Raw genomic sequence first — 6,000 nt, 5'->3', positions numbered from 1 at the left:
ATTTTATGGTTAGTAATAAAATATACACTTGTTAATAAATTACATATTGAACTGAATTATAAGCAGAGGTTATGAAAACATTTTTAACTTTAAGGATAAAAAAACAAAACATTTATCTTTAATAAATATATATTATGATTTTTTACCATTATTCAACAAATTCAGGCTGTAAACGGTACCTTTAATAATCATCCTTTTAAAAAAATAAAGAACTGTTAATCATCATAAATAATTTAATTAATAATAAGCCAAAAACAATAGTAATCAATTTAGTAATTCCCGAAGTTAACTACATAAAGTCAAATATATTACCTATTAACCAAATTTTAAATGTCAAACAGGCTCTTATGGGTACGTTTAAATAGTTATTTTACATGGTCAAAGTGAATGGACAGTGGACACTACCTGTGGTTCCAAAACCACGTAGAAACTTGTAGTAATTTGTTTATACAAATACATTCATATATACAAAGCCGATTTCAAAGAATTCTTTAATGGTCTTGAATTATAAATCTTTTTAATGAATTATATTTTTAACATAAGAGATAAATTAAAAATGTGTTAAATATAGAAATAATATATATTTACATTGATCCAGGAAGGATGTAACTTTGTGAAATATATTATACAATTTAAAAATCAACTTCACGATCGAAACAAGATTCTCCTGATAAAAAAAAGAAAGTTGACTGATTATGTTTTTCGGAACGCGTCCTTTAACAGTGCCACTTGATTTCAATATAAACAATTGTGAACGCCATCAATCTTGCCGTACGTGTCGTCCTATCCTACACATACTGATTGAATAAAATATCCGGATAATGCCCTGATGATAAATGGCAAATTTAAAGGCAATCCAAACATTCCCTGAGATAATAAAATATATTTTAGTTTCGTAAAAATATTGAATTCCTTTGAAATATTAGATTTATGCCGAAGTTCTTCTTTATATTTTCATTTAATAAAACATGTATATTGAAATATATTATTTATGGATATAAAATTACATCGGACAAATTATTCCAAAAAATAAAAATAAATATATTACATTTTCAACCGACTTCAAAAAGGAGGAGGTTATCAATTCGTCTGTATTTTTTTTTTTTTTTTTTTTTTTTTTTATGTTTGTTACCTCATAACTTTTTACTGGGTGGACCGATTTTGATAATTTTTTTTTTTGTTTGAAAGGTAGTGCTTCCCGTGGGGACCCATTTTTTTTTTATTTTTTTCCGATGATGGTATCCGTATGAAAACGACATAAGTCTTAAATTTGCATTATGTATATGCGCGACAAATAGGTGAATAACTCACAATCACGTTAACCAATTGTGATGATTCTTTTTTTATTATAAAGGATATACTTTAAAGGTAGTTTGGTGAAAGTTTGGTAAGGTTTTGAGCACAGGATCCATGACAAATTAAGGGAACGGGAGGGAACGGACCAATTCTGAGGAGCACGTTAGCAATACTCGGTCGAATCTTTTATTTATGAGTGACTTGGATATTTGAATCACCTTCCGGAACGTGGTTATGTTCATGTAATTGTCATAATCAAATATAATAATCAACTAGCGACCCGCCCCGACTTCTCACGGGTGCAATACTGATACTAAATATACTAAAGAATTTGTTTATTTACGACATCACATTGCAAACTTCTAAAATTGTCAGTTTTTCTTTACTATATTGTTCATTTATTATATACACAAACCTCCCCCTTGAATTACACTATCTATTAAAAAAAACCGGATCAAAATCCGTTGCGTAGTTTTAAAGATATAGGGACAGAGAAAGCGACTTTGTTTTATACTACGTATTGACGGAACTCCTAAACGGCTTACAGTTAGGGTGCGATTTGGGGCAGAATTTCTTTCTGTCTTTAATCAAATTTTGTGTATATGATGTGATGTCATATGATGTACGACATAGCATACGAATAGCTCTTTTGCAAAGATTTTTTACTGAGGTCGATTACAGCTCATTCGAGGGTGGTACCTTGTAGTTTATGCCGCATGACGTATTAAAGCCGCATTTTCGAAAGTCTATTTTTGCTTTATTCGAAAGTTTCTTTTGAAATTGTCCCTGTAGTAGTTTCTGATTCATATAAACGGCACGCTTAATCTATTCATATTAAGAAAAAAATATTAGTCTACATCAGCTTCACTTAAAATCAAAAAATAAATAAAATTTTAACAAAAAGAAAAACCGACTTCAAACAAAACAGTATTTTAAAACAAATTAAAATGCACAAAAAAGTATTAAAAATAATTGCATATTTAACACATTTTTGAGAGTCCTCCTAGGTAAAATGAAATGAAAAATATTAGACTACTTAAAAGTCGATTTACGATTATATAATGTAGTTATAATTATTGCTATATTTGGAGTCGGTGTCAGCCAACCCTATACTATACCTATCAAAAAACAATACGAGAATACTTCAAGAAATGTTTCTTACAAATTACCTTTTATACGATATTATACTGGGTCAATCACGAGGCTCGTATGGCTTCTTTCTTTTGATTGTTGAAGCGTGTGCCTGTGGCTGACACCGGCTCCAAATATAACAATAACTATAACTACTTTATATAATCGTAAATCGACTTTTAAGTAGTCTAATATTTTTCATTTCATTTTACCTAGGAGGACTCTCAAAAATGTGTTAAATATGCAATTATTTTTAATACTTTTTGTGCATTTTAATTTGTTTTAAAATACTGTTTTGTTTGAAGTCGGTTTTTCTTTTTGTTAAAATTTTATTTATATAAGTTATTATTATCTGTTCGTACCATTAAATCTTGTCAAATAGGACAAAAAGTATGATAGACTCAAACTCAAACTCAAATTGCTTTATGCAATATAGAAGTATTATACTTTCTTTCTGATGGACAATTAATACAGTACCACTGGTTCAGAAAAGAAAATACCCTGACCTGAGAAGAACCGGCGAAAAAAACTCAGCACTTTCTCACATAGGTTCTCAATTATTCACATATAGCTCAAAATTTACACAAGCATATCATTAAAAATGCAAAAAAAAAATCCCTATCAATAATATTGTGGCCAATAATGGAAAAATGGAAAGAAAAATTTAATGTCGATTTTCAACGGAATTCTTTCCAAACAAATTGTTTTTTTTTTCATAATGAGGTACAAAGTATTATAATATAATCACCACATCATGTCTTTGTTTCATACTTTTATTTAAATATCTTCATTTGTTTATCTTGACATGACTGAATAAAATTAAAAAAATGACACAGCAAAACCAACTAAATACACTTAACAGACGGACCAATATTTTTTTTTGCCTGACTACGTAAACTTACCAACACAAAATATTTAACACAACATTATAATATATCATATGATAATCGTGAAAGTAGAAATTTGATGTCATAAATCCTCCTATTCATATTTTTTGTATGAATCTAATAAACAAAATAATCTTATTCCTATATTATTTTACGGACAAAGAATAATATCAGAAATATACATAGAACATTTTCGCTCGACGACCGTCCCTTGACGAAAGTTAGTTCGGAGTATATTTACCCAACGTTTTAACTAACTAACATTCAACAAAAGTCCCACCTTTATAGACTTGGTAATACGAGAAATGTACAATGTCCATATTTTATATTTATTTATATAATACTAGCAACACCACGGCTTCGCCCGGGTGCAATACCTACTGAATATATTACGGAATTTGTTTACTTACGACATCACATTAGAAACTTCTAAAGTTATCAATGTTTCTTTACTATTTTGTCCATGTATTATATACAGAAACCTTCCTCTCGAATCACTCTATCTATTCAAAAAAATGCATCAAAATCCTTTGCATAATTTTAAAGATCTTAGCATACATAGGGACAGACAGAAGTAAGCGACTTTGTTATGTACTATGTAATAATACCTTTTCATAACGCGGATGTCTAAATTCCTACACATTTACACAATTAACACGTAAATACGAAGATCACAGTACCCACAAAAATACGTCAAGTTGGATGGAATACATAATATTATAGACAGTTCGTTGTTAATTAATTAGACCATTTTAGCAAGTTGCGTTATTGTGATAATTTTGTTATAAATAAATAAAGTATATTTTTATAGAATATACTTTATTTATACATACAAACTAAAATGATCATTTTTTTAGAAACGAATAAACAGTGGTATTACATAATAGTTTTAGTAAAATTTATTTATTTTATTTATAATTGGAATGTGAACAAGTTAATTGTGTATTATTATAGGTCTAATTACGCGTATATCATGTACCTAATTTTATTATAAAAAACATAAATTTTGATAAAAACTTCATATTTTTTTGTAAAAAAAAAACAAATAAATACAAAAGGTAGGATAGTATGTAGGTCTTGAACTATATCACGCTTACCTTTATATTTTTGTGCTTTGTGAGCTATTATTACTTTCTATATTGTATCATAATATTAAAACAATAACTTCTCCAAAAGGCATTACATTTCCTGGTATTAATTTTAGTATTTTGGTACAGTTGATTTTTTACTATTACAAAAATAATCCTTTTATCGAAAGAAATATGCGTTCGGATCCGATTGTAACTTTACTTTTAAATTTAGTAAACAGACGATACAAAAGATCTTGAATGAAATTATTATTCTTTATTATAATATATAGTGAACTATAACATCAGTCTCGAAAACATAGGTGAAACTTTTTTTTGTTGTTTTCTTGGTCTGACTGAAAACCATTAAGCAAATAATTTTAACAATAGCAACACAATAAATCATAGTATTTTCAAGCACTTTTCACAGACTGTTTGCTCAGCAGCAATCAATCAAATGCCAACAAAACTTTATCTAACATTAGCATAAAAACAACCCATCCATAGAGCCATCTATGGATGGGTTGTTTTCATAAGGATTCTTTTCCAATAAAAATCTTAAAATTATATTGTTCGACGCCACTCCTCTGTTGTTTGATAGGTTTCAGAATATTTTTCCACGTGTACATCACAATGTTTTCCTTTACCTAACATGCGATTCATTAATTCAATAATGCTTGTTCGTATTCGAAACCCTTCCTTGACCTTCGTCTATATTTACATGTTCTCAAATGACCAGAGAATTGTTTATCTAACATCGTACTTCTACTACAAATGTGATACAATTATTACTTAATTACCATCATAGCTTGCGACGATACTTATGAGTGATTTTTTCTTCCATGCTACCCGACCAAAAGAAAAGTCGTAAGACATTCCAATTGTCAAAATTAAATTTGGAACATTTTCGATGTTTTTTTCCATTGCTAGCTGTTTCGCACATTCCTAAACGTAAGTTAATTTTTTAGCAATGTTTGTTTTAAAAACCGATTCTGTATTCAAAAAACGAACCGTTTCACGTATAAATATACAACATGGATTACTTACTTTTATACTATCTGACATCATCATACATTTACTCCTGACCCTTATTCGCAGCAGATTTCCCTAAAAAACGTAAAGGTACATTAAAAAATAACTTTTTCCCTGTTTATAAACGACATAAATCAATCGAATGTAATTCAAAATAACATTTCAATTAACTAATATTATTATTCTATTATATCGACTCCTCTTGTGTGTCTTATTGTTTTTATGTCCGAGTGTTATTAACTTTGACCTTTCTCTTAATTATAAATTAACTTTAAGGGTTTCCAGTCACTTGCAACTTGAGCAATGTGTATGCAAATATCACAATTTGAATCTGACAGCTTGATTACACGCATATATCCAAATTGTCCCCAAATGAAAAAGCCCACGCTGATAATGTTGGATAATCCTCATTATTACTCATAATCATATTATTTTATCGATAATCATCAATGATAAATAAAGTTGTTGCATTTTATCACACCTTTAAATATATTTTTTTGGATTTTTATGTTATAATCTTTTGCATTTCTGAATTAGCCGGCGTATCTTCGGCAATGCGGCTGAATAAAGTTTCATACAATATGGGT

Source organism: Vanessa cardui, chromosome 6, assembly GCF_905220365.1.
Source record: "Vanessa cardui chromosome 6, ilVanCard2.1, whole genome shotgun sequence".
Classification (NCBI taxonomy): domain Eukaryota; kingdom Metazoa; phylum Arthropoda; class Insecta; order Lepidoptera; family Nymphalidae; genus Vanessa; species Vanessa cardui.
This window is presented reverse-complemented; position numbering follows the sequence as displayed.